Source organism: Mytilus edulis, chromosome 7, assembly GCF_963676685.1.
Source record: "Mytilus edulis chromosome 7, xbMytEdul2.2, whole genome shotgun sequence".
Lineage (NCBI taxonomy): Eukaryota > Metazoa > Mollusca > Bivalvia > Mytilida > Mytilidae > Mytilus > Mytilus edulis.
In genome coordinates, this window is record NC_092350.1 from 50743144 (window position 1) to 50754654 (window position 11511).

At 31.1% G+C, this 11511-nt stretch overlaps 1 long non-coding RNA gene across 1 annotated transcript; it reads left to right on the forward strand.

Annotated features, from left to right (window-relative positions):
- Window positions 1-216: 216 nt before the first annotated feature.
- On the forward strand, window positions 217-4905 carry LOC139482903 (uncharacterized). The gene is made up of 4 exons (XR_011654998.1): window positions 217-310; window positions 1871-3180; window positions 4097-4145; window positions 4822-4905. It is a non-coding gene; the product is annotated as an uncharacterized lncRNA (long non-coding RNA).
- Window positions 4906-11511: the final 6606 nt, after the last annotated feature.

The window sequence follows — 11511 nt, forward strand, 5'->3', positions numbered from 1 at the left end:
CATGTTTTCAGATACATTTCTGTCACCTTTGAAAATAAATGCAATTCATCTGATGTTTTAATATATAATTAGAAACCCACGTAATTTATAAACATTTAGCATGTTTAAAAAACAAAAGTGCAACACCCGGTATTTTCGGACAAGAAATCAATTAATTCTGACACTTTTAATATTCAAATGAAGTAAAAAGAAATACATTAAAGAGAAATCAATACTGTTGACGCAGTCATGACAATTTGTTAAACAGTATAAAAGTGGTGTACCGGTATTTCTTTCCAGTCGGTCTCAATCAACATATACAGAAATCTTGGTAAGACTTTAGTCTAGGAAGCATTATATTTTTTAATATTGATTAGTGGCTTTGAACTAGCTGTCAATAACTGCAAGTACTCTCAGATCTGTACTTTGTATTCATCGGATGAGTTAAGGCTTTTTTTCAACTGATCTGTATGGTTTGTTCTTATGTTGGTCTGTTATACACCACTGTCACAGATTAGGAGGTTGAGATGTTTAACTCCGCCACATTCTTTATGTATGTGCCTATACCACACCAGGAGCCTGTAATTCTGTGGTTGTTGTCGTTGGTTGATGTGTTACATATTTGTTTTTCAATCATTTCTTTTGGTAAATAAATTAGACCATTAGTTTATTTTCGTTTGAATTGTTTTAGATTTTTAATTTCAGGGCCTTTCATTGAATCTGATAACCTGATTTGTTTTAGATTCCCCTTTTACAAAAAAAAAATGTAGATATTTCACTTCTCCACTTTATATCTTTTTTAATTTTTCACATTGTTTATACTTACAGTATAATTCGGCTTTCATTGATCTAAGACAAATCAAGGAGTTATTACCTCCGTGGATAAATATTGTGGAGGGAGTATATATGGAGGATCCTTTAATTCTTTATTCTTTAATTATTTTGTCTCCATCCTTTCTTTTTTTTTCTACCTCTTTTTTTATATCCTTCTCTATTCTGTTTAATATATATGTGAAGCCCAGGTGGTCGTGTAGTCTGGCGGGACGGCTACAGTGGAGGTGATTTGGTGTCACGATATCTCAGTAGCATGGGTTCGAATCCCGGCGAGGGATGAACAAAAAATTTGCGAAAGCAAATTTACAGATCTAACATTGTTGGGTTGATGTTTAGACGAGTTGTATATATATATATTTTGTTCTTCCCTCGCCGGGATTCGAACATATCCTACCTCAGAATTCCATTTGATACAATATTATACGAACTTCGATGGTTTCAAAAAAGTTTATATTTTTGTGACATTGACTTAATATTGTTTTTATACTGCAACTTAAATTAGTATGTTGATAGCTTTTAAAATCGTAGCATAAATATCAAGCTTACTTTCATCCCTTAATGAAACCTTGAGTGTGGAGAAAGTATTCCATGATGAAATTGACATTGAACAAAATATAGCTGTGTTTTTATATTTAGGAAATAAACTAGTTGAAGTATATTTATTCTTTTTATAATGCATCCAAATAAAATAAAAATTCTTTTGTCTTTTGTTTTATTACAATTTCGAATACAATACAATCGGCAAAGCGTTTGCAAATAGGTTCAACGTGGATTTACGCGGGAGGTATATTGTAACATCCACAATTATGTATACATCTGAGTCTGCGTTAAGTATAGATATATCGAGAATTTTTACACGGTGTTGTTTACAAAGCGAAAGAAGCACGTCATATTAGAATATTATTTCTCTTATATTGTATTATAATAACAAAAAAAGGCTACAAAATGGTGTTGTGCCCTTTGTTATGTTATTCATATTATTATACATATAAATTAAACTTTCAAATTGTTCTTTCATTTTGCTGTGTAACTAATATCACTATTTGTTCTATTTCAGTGAAAAGTACGCAGTATGAATAAAACCAAATTCTTAATAGGAATTATCGGACTCTTGCTGCTTGTCAATATTTGCACAGCCCGTTGGCCCGTTAGGATTGAAGTGTGGATTACATGGGCCAGGCTCAGACATCGACGTTCTACTAAGGAACTGGTATTTATATTTACAGGCACCTATAATAATGTTTTCCTTAAGGGAGTTCGCTTCCCAGGTTCGAAATGATTAACTTTTCAAAACACTAGTTTATATTAGTAGGGGATCCCGGATTAATAAAGGAATCAAAAGAGCAAAACAAATAAATAGGTCAATGTGGTTGTTTTCGAGATATTAAAATGAGAGGAGGGGGGATATTATCTCTTGAAGTTTCATAGCTTTATCATTGACAAGTTTAAGTTCTAAAAAACTATTAAAAGATAGTTAAAATCATATAAGACTTTAACAGATGGCTTATCAGTATACATGTAAAAGATTTATCAAAAGAAAAATTGGGATCGATGGGCATTTTTTTTAAAGCGTTCAAGTGAATAAAACCAGAGGATTCCGAAAATCTTACAAAAATCCCAAAATATGACAATTAAGCGAACTTCCTAAATTAAATTTAATTTATCTTGATTATCATTTAATTATGTTGTAAAGATATAACAAAACATGTATTCATTGTTTTTTAATGTATTTGTGGAATCTTGGAATGCAGAAAGCGAGACGGTTGCAATGGACTGAAGTGCATTAGAGACAATTTTTATTTGAATTGACTTTTTGTTTAAGACCAGTTGTCAATATGATATGCATATATATATATATTTAGGCAGAGTGGACAAGACTGGGTCTATAAGAGACTGGGTCTATTAGAGACTGTGTCTATATTCATCCAGCACACAAATACTGACGCTCCTCGTTTATTCTAGTGACAAATGGTTTTGAATGGTAATTCACACCTTGTTTAAGTTATCCAATCATGGAAACCGTTATAGTTATTTCATTTGATTATCTTCCGACTTAATTTAACTTGTAAAAAATATTTGATTAAAATTCTGTGAGATTTGATTGAATATCAACGACGAATGATTTACATGTTATACTGCCAATAACAATTAGATTTAGATTGCAAGAAAATGAAATTTTTACTTTAATTCCTTTTTCTTCCTTTTAGAATAAGGGAAAAGCATACTCCTTTGATGTGCCGTGTAATTTTATTAATTACGATATTGACAACAACGATTTGATAAGTATCGAAGAATTTGCCGAAGCACTACATCACCACGTAGAAAACACTGGTGTTAGAGAGTTGTTTGTTCTTATTGATAAAAACGGTGAGTTGAACTTAATGTATGAAAAGTATTTCTGATTGTTTCCGTCAGTTAATCTGAACATTTCTTCGATAAGCTATACCTGTAACGGACCAAAACAAACTGAAAAGAAATCCATCACACATAAACATATTTTCATATACATTTTTCCTTTGGGTTTTCAATTACGAGATCTCCTTTGCCACATCTAAGTATTTCAAATAGTGTTCAATACATAAACAAATCAGTAAAAGTTATAATATTGGAACAAACAAACAAAAAAAGCATAGCCCCAATTGGGATATAAGAGAAAATAGGTGTGTCTGAAATACAACTGGTAGGTATTTAAGGATGTTCGCTGCTCAGTTTCAAAATAAATAACTTTTCATAAAACTAGTATGTATTGATAGGGAATAAATTGAGGAATCAAAAAAGCAAAAAAAATATAGGGGTCAATGTGCTTGTTTTCGACATATTAGCCAAATAAATAAAATTTTATAAGACTTTTACAAATGACTTATAATTATACATGTAAAAGATTTATAAAAAGAAAAATGGGTTTTCAAGGTGAAATATTTTTAAGGCATTCAAATGGATAAAACTAGAGGATTCCGAAAATCTGACAAAAATTCCAAACAAAACATGACAAGCAGACATCATTAAAGTGCCAATTCTAGTCCTTTGAGTTTTTACCAGGATTTAGATTTCATTAGACGGCATCAAATAGGCTTGAAGACATTGAAAACATTAATGTCAAGATACTTGTGTGACAGATTGATCTGTTCATCTTTTTTATTTGTTTATCGCTTCTTGTCACACTTTCTTGATGGGCTTGTAGTGTGTATAACAAATTTAAATTTATAAAAATATATTCAGAAATACATTCTGCGATTACTATTCTAATTTAAATCCAATATAAATTTATTTTCGAAACAAATAGGAGATGGAATTCTCGATCCTAAGGAAATTGATGCGGCTAAGGAGTGTTGGTAGGTATTTTATACATGTTATATTTGTTTAAGAATTATAACTGTTACTATAAAGACATTTTTGAATGCCCTCATTACTAAGTTGAAAGGTTCGAGATAAAGAAAGTCCATTTACTCTTGCTACAAGTTTTGTTTAATTTAAAAAAAAGAAGAAAAAGGATTACCAAATATTTGTATTTCAGCGTAGTTAAAAATTCAACACCCAAACAAATTAACAATAAAATCCTTATTCAGTATACAGTTTTGAAGAGCTAATAGAACTTATCCATGCATGGCACTTTTCAATATAGATGTGTATAAATAATTCATCAAAGATGCATCACTTAAAATTGTGTATGAATGACTCGTGTTTCGTCAACAAATATCTCATAAGTAACGTTCGAAAAAAGCCAAAGAAATGTAACAAGTGATAAAACTTACGTATGTGACATAAATCTTTGAATCATGAATATTAACTGCTACATTGTACATGTTTAAACAAACGTCACATGTAAATATACCGTACTAGCTATTGTCATAAAATAAGTAAAAAATCAAAAGTATTGGTTAACTGTGTGCAATCTGTTGGATTTGTTTCTTCTGGTCTTACATGTTTTTGTTGTTTGTTCATACGTATTATATCTATTTATTGGATAGCCATTGTTTGGTGAGTTACATATTGTTGTTTTTATTTCAGAAGAGTTAATATGATGAAGACTACCACTAACGAAGATTTCCCGTTACTCTATTTTCATCTGACAATTCTAATTCTATTAAAGCATTTGAAAAGTTTAAATTGTTAATTTTTAGCTCATCTGGTCCGAAGGGCCAAGTGAGCTTTTCTCACCACCTGGCGTCCGTCGTCCATTGTCTGTCGTCCGTCGTTCGTCGTCGTTAACTTTTACAAAAATCTTCTGTTCTTTTTGGATGACGTTAATTGGTTTTCGTTACCTTTTTTCTGTCAATGTCATCTGTATTGACTGATAAAACTTCAAAATCTTTTTTATTAATTAGTATTTTTGAAAGAGAGCTGCGTTTTTCACTAGACCAAACCTCGTGATTTCAGACTATCTGGCGTATGCACGACTTAAGAATAACTAATAAATCTGCATTTAACAAAATTTAGTAATAGAACATTGTTACCATTTTGGTCATTTGACTTATTTGTAGATCTTACTTCGCTGAACATTATTGCTGTTTACAGTGTATCTCTATCTAATATAATATTAAAGATTATAACCAAAAAAATACCAATTCAGTAACAGCAACCTATCAACGGATTGCCAGATTCATCTGAAAATTTTAATGCAGATAGATCTTGACCTAATAAACACGTCAAATTTGCTCTAAATGCTTTGGTTTCGAAGATATAAAACAAAATCTACATCTTACCCTTTGTTCTATTTTTAGCCATGACGGCCATCTTGGTTGGTTGACCAGGTCGCCGGACACATTTTTAAACTAGATACGCAATGATAATTGTGCCCATGTATGGTTAAAGGAGTAGGTCCAATAAGACACATTGTTGACCCCAAAATATAGCAGTTTTACAAAATTGTTAAAATGTAAACTTTTAGTTATTTATAGGAAAGTAAAATGGTTCTGATAAATATGGGCTGTTTTTTTTTTTTTATAAAACAATGCACATATATCGGGTACTAGTATCATTAAGACATGCTAAATTACTGAAATCTTCAAAATTTTAGCATTTTATTAAATTTCTGACGGTTTTCGTCTCAAATGAAAGTGGCTGCATTTGTGTTCATTCTTAATATTGAAATGTAAGTTGTATTTGATGATAACACATAACAAATATAAAGGTTGAGGATGAACACGGGTGCGGCCACTTTCATTTTTTACACAATCCATCTGAATAGTGACCTTTTTATGGCATATTTGATAGATTTTTCTTATTCTAGCTTGAATCGGAGCATTTTTAATGAGTAAATCCGTTTAAATCATTCACATAAACTAATTGAATTAACTGAAATAGACACTTCAGTGTTTAAAAAGTGTCCAAAATCGTTCGTCAGATGAACCTGAAATTTGAGGCCAAAATCGGTCCTTACCGGATCACTCCTTTGGCCCAGTAGTTTCTGAGGAGAAGATTTTTGTAAAAGTTAACGACGACGAACGACGGACGACAGACAATGGACGACGGACGCCAGGTGGTGAGAAAAGCTCACTTGGCCCTTCGGACCAGGTGAGCTAAAAATTAACAATTTAAACTTTTCAAATGCTTTAATAGAATTAGAATTGTCAGATGAAAATAGAGTAACGGGAAATCTTCGTTAGTGGTAGTCTTCATCATATTAACTCTTCTGAAATAAAAACAACAATATGTAACTCACCAAACAATGGCTATCCAATAAATAGATATAATACGTATGAACAAACAACAAAAACATGTAAGACCAGAAGAAACAAATCCAACAGATTGCACACAGTTAACCAATACTTTTGATTTTTTACTTATTTTATGACAATAGCTAGTACGGTATATTTACATGTGACGTTTGTTTAAACATGTACAATGTAGCAGTTAATATTCATGATTCAAAGATTTATGTCACATACGTAAGTTTTATCACTTGTTACATTTCTTTGGCTTTTTTCGAACGTTACTTATGAGATATTTGTTGACGAAACACGAGTCATTCATACACAATTTTAAGTGATGCATCTTTGATGAATTATTTATACACATCTATATTGAAAAGTGCCATGCATGGATAAGTTCTATTAGCTCTTCAAAACTGTATACTGAATAAGGATTTTATTGTTAATTTGTTTGGGTGTTGAATTTTTAACTACGCTGAAATACAAATATTTGGTAATCCTTTTTCTTCTTTTTTTAAATTAAACAAAACTTGTAGCAAGAGTAAATGGACTTTCTTTATCTCGAACCTTTCAACTTAGTAATGAGGGCATTCAAAAATGTCTTTATAGTAACAGTTATAATTCTTAAACAAATATAACATGTATAAAATACCTACCAACACTCCTTAGCCGCATCAATTTCCTTAGGATCGAGAATTCCATCTCCTATTTGTTTCGAAAATAAATTTATATTGGATTTAAATTAGAATAGTAATCGCAGAATGTATTTCTGAATATATTTTTATAAATTTAAATTTGTTATACACACTACAAGCCCATCAAGAAAGTGTGACAAGAAGCGATAAACAAATAAAAAAGATGCACAGATCAATCTGTCACACAAGTATCTTGACATTAATGTTTTCAATGTCTTCAAGCCTATTTGATGCCGTCTAATGAAATCTAAATGCTGGTAAAAACTCAAAGGACTAGAATTGGCACTTTAATGATGTCTGCTTGTCATGTTTTGGAATTTTTGTCAGATTTTCGGAATCCTCTAGTTTTATCCATTTGAATGCCTTAAAAATATTTCACCTTGAAAACCCATTTTTCTTTTTATAAATCTTTTACATGTATAATTATAAGTCATTTGTAAAAGTCTTATAAAATTTTATTTATTTGGCTAATATGTCGAAAACAAGCACATTGACCCCTATATTTTTTTTTGCTTTTTTGATTCCTCAATTTATTCCCTATCAATACATACTAGTTTTATGAAAAGTTATTTATTATGAAACTGAGCAGCGAACATCCTTAAATACCTACCAGTTGTATTTCAGACACACCTATTTTCTCTTATATCCCAATTGGGGCTATGCTTTTTTTGTTTGTTTGTTCCAATATTATAACTTTTACTGATTTGTTTATGTATTGAACACTATTTGAAATACTTAGATGTGGCAAAGGAGATCTCGTAATTGAAAACCCAAAGGAAAAATGTATATGAAAATATGTTTATGTGTGATGGATTTCTTTTCAGTTTGTTTTGGTCCGTTACAGGTATAGCTAATCGAAGAAATGTTCAGATTAACTGAAGGAAACAATCAGAAATACTTTTCATACATTAAGTTCAACTCACCGTTTTTATCAATAAGAACAAACAACTCTCTAACACCAGTGTTTTCTACGTGGTGATGTAGTGCTTCGGCAAATTCTTCGATACTTATCAAATCGTTGTTGTCAATATCGTAATTAATAAAATTACACGGCACATCAAAGGAGTATGCTTTTCCCTTATTCTAAAAGGGAGAAAAAGGAATTAAAGTAAAAAGGAGTAGGTCCAGTAAGGCCCATTTTTGGCCCAAAATATAGCAGTTTTCACAAAATTGTTAAAATGTAAACTTTTAGTTATTCATTGGACAGTAGAATGCTTCTGCTACATAAATTTTGGCTGATTTTGACAATACAATGCACATATATCGGGTACTAGCACCATTAAGTCATGCTAAATTACTGAAATCTTCACAATTCTAGCATTTTTGTTATATTTTAGACGGTTTTCGTGTAAAACGGAAGTGGCCGCATTCGTGTTCATCCTTAATATTGAAATGTAAGTTGTATTTAATGATAATACATAACATATATAAAGGTTGAGGATGAACACGGATGCGGCCACTTTCATTTTTGACAAAAACCATCTGAAAAATGAAATTTTTCGGCATATTTGGTAGATTTTTCATATTTCAGCTTGAATCGGTGCGTTTTTTATGACTTAATCAGTTAAAATCTTTCACATAAACTAATTGATTCAAATAAAATAGACACTTAAGGGTTTAAAAAGTGGTCAAAATCTTTCGTCAGATGAACATGAAATTTGAGGCCAAAATCGGTCCTTACCGGATCTTCTCCTTTCATTTTCTTGTAATCTAAATCTAATTGTTATTGGCAGTATAACATGTAAATCATTCGTCGTTGATATTCAATCAAATCTCACAGAATTTTAATCAAATATTTTTTACAAGTTAAATTAAGTCGGAAGATAATCAAATGAAATAACTATAACGGTTTCCATGATTGGATAACTTAAACAAGGTGTGAATTACCATTCAAAACCATTTGTCACTAGAATAAACGAGGAGCGTCAGTATTTGTGTGCTGGATGAATATAGACACAGTCTCTAATAGACCCAGTCTCTTATAGACCCAGTCTTGTCCACTCTGCCTAAATATATATATATATGCATATCATATTGACAACTGGTCTTAAACAAAAAGTCAATTCAAATAAAAATTGTCTCTAATGCACTTCAGTCCATTGCAACCGTCTCGCTTTCTGCATTCCAAGATTCCACAAATACATTAAAAAACAATGAATACATGTTTTGTTATATCTTTACAACATAATTAAATGATAATCAAGATAAATTAAATTTAATTTAGGAAGTTCGCTTAATTGTCATATTTTGGGATTTTTGTAAGATTTTCGGAATCCTCTGGTTTTATTCACTTGAACGCTTTAAAAAAAATGCCCATCGATCCCAATTTTTCTTTTGATAAATCTTTTACATGTATACTGATAAGCCATCTGTTAAAGTCTTATATGATTTTAACTATCTTTTAATAGTTTTTTAGAACTTAAACTTGTCAATGATAAAGCTATGAAACTTCAAGAGATAATATCCCCCCTCCTCTCATTTTAATATCTCGAAAACAACCACATTGACCTATTTATTTGTTTTGCTCTTTTGATTCCTTTATTAATCCGGGATCCCCTACTAATATAAACTAGTGTTTTGAAAAGTTAATCATTTCGAACCTGGGAAGCGAACTCCCTTAAGGAAAACATTATTATAGGTGCCTGTAAATATAAATACCAGTTCCTTAGTAGAACGTCGATGTCTGAGCCTGGCCCATGTAATCCACACTTCAATCCTAACGGGCCAACGGGCTGTGCAAATATTGACAAGCAGCAAGAGTCCGATAATTCCTATTAAGAATTTGGTTTTATTCATACTGCGTACTTTTCACTGAAATAGAACAAATAGTGATATTAGTTACACAGCAAAATGAAAGAACAATTTGAAAATTTAATTTATATGTATAATAATATGAATAACATAACAAAGGGCACAACACCATTTTGTAGCCTTTTTTTGTTATTATAATACAATATAAGAGAAATAATATTCTAATATGACGTGCTTCTTTCGCTTTGTAAACAACACCGTGTAAAAATTCTCGATATATCTATACTTAGCGCAGACTCAGATGTATACATAATTGTGGATGTTACAATATACCTCCCGCGTAAATCCACGTTGAACCTATTTGCAAACGCTTTGCCGATTGTATTGTATTCGAAATTGTAATAAAACAAAAGACAAAAGAATTTTTATTCTTATTTGGATGCATTATAAAAAGAATAAATATACTTCAACTAGTTTATTTCCTAAATATAAAAACACAGCTATATTTTGTTCAATGTCAATTTCATCATGGAATACTTTCTCCACACTCAAGGTGTCATTAAGGGATGAAAATAAGCTTGAAATTTATGCTACGATTTTAAAAGCTATCAACATACTAATTTAAGTTGCAGTATAAAAACAATATAAAGTCAATGTCACAAAAATATAAACTTTTTTGAAACCATCGAAGTTCGTATAATATTGTATCAAATGGAATTCTGAGGTAGGATATGTTCGAATCCCGGCGAGGGAAGAACAAAATATATATATATACAACTCGTCTAAACATCAACCCAACAATGTTAGATCTGTAAATTTGCTTTCGCAAATTTTTTGTTCATCCCTCGCCGGGATTCGAACCCATGCTACTGAGATATCGTGACACCAAATCACCTCCACTGTAGCCGTCCCGCCAGACTACACGACCACCTGGGCTTCACATATATATTAAACAGAATAGAGAAGGATATAAAAAAAGAGGTAGAAAAAAAAAGAAAGGATGGAGACAAAATAATTAAAGAATAAAGAATTAAAGGATCCTCCATATATACTCCCTCCACAATATTTATCCACGGAGGTTATAACTCCTTGATTTGTCTTAGATCAATGAAAGCCGAATTATACTGTAAGTATAAACAATGTGAAAAATTAAAAAAGATATAAAGTGGAGAAGTGAAATATCTACATTTTTTTTTGTAAAAGGGGAATCTAAAACAAATCGGGTTATCAGATTCAATGAAAGGCCCTGAAATTAAAAATCTAAAACAATTCAAACGAAAATAAACTAATGGTCTAATTTATTTACCAAAAGAAATGATTGAAAAACAAATATGTAACACATCAACCAACGACAACAACCACAGAATTACAGGCTCCTGGTGTGGTATAGGCACATACATAAAGAATGTGGCGGAGTTAAACATCTCAACCTCCTAATCTGTGACAGTGGTGTATAACAGACCAACATAAGAACAAACCATACAAATCAGTTGAAAAAAAGCCTTAACTCATCCGATGAATACAAAGTACAGATCTGAGAGTACTTGCAGTTATTGACAGCTAGTTCAAAGCCACTAATCAATATTAAAAAATATAATGCT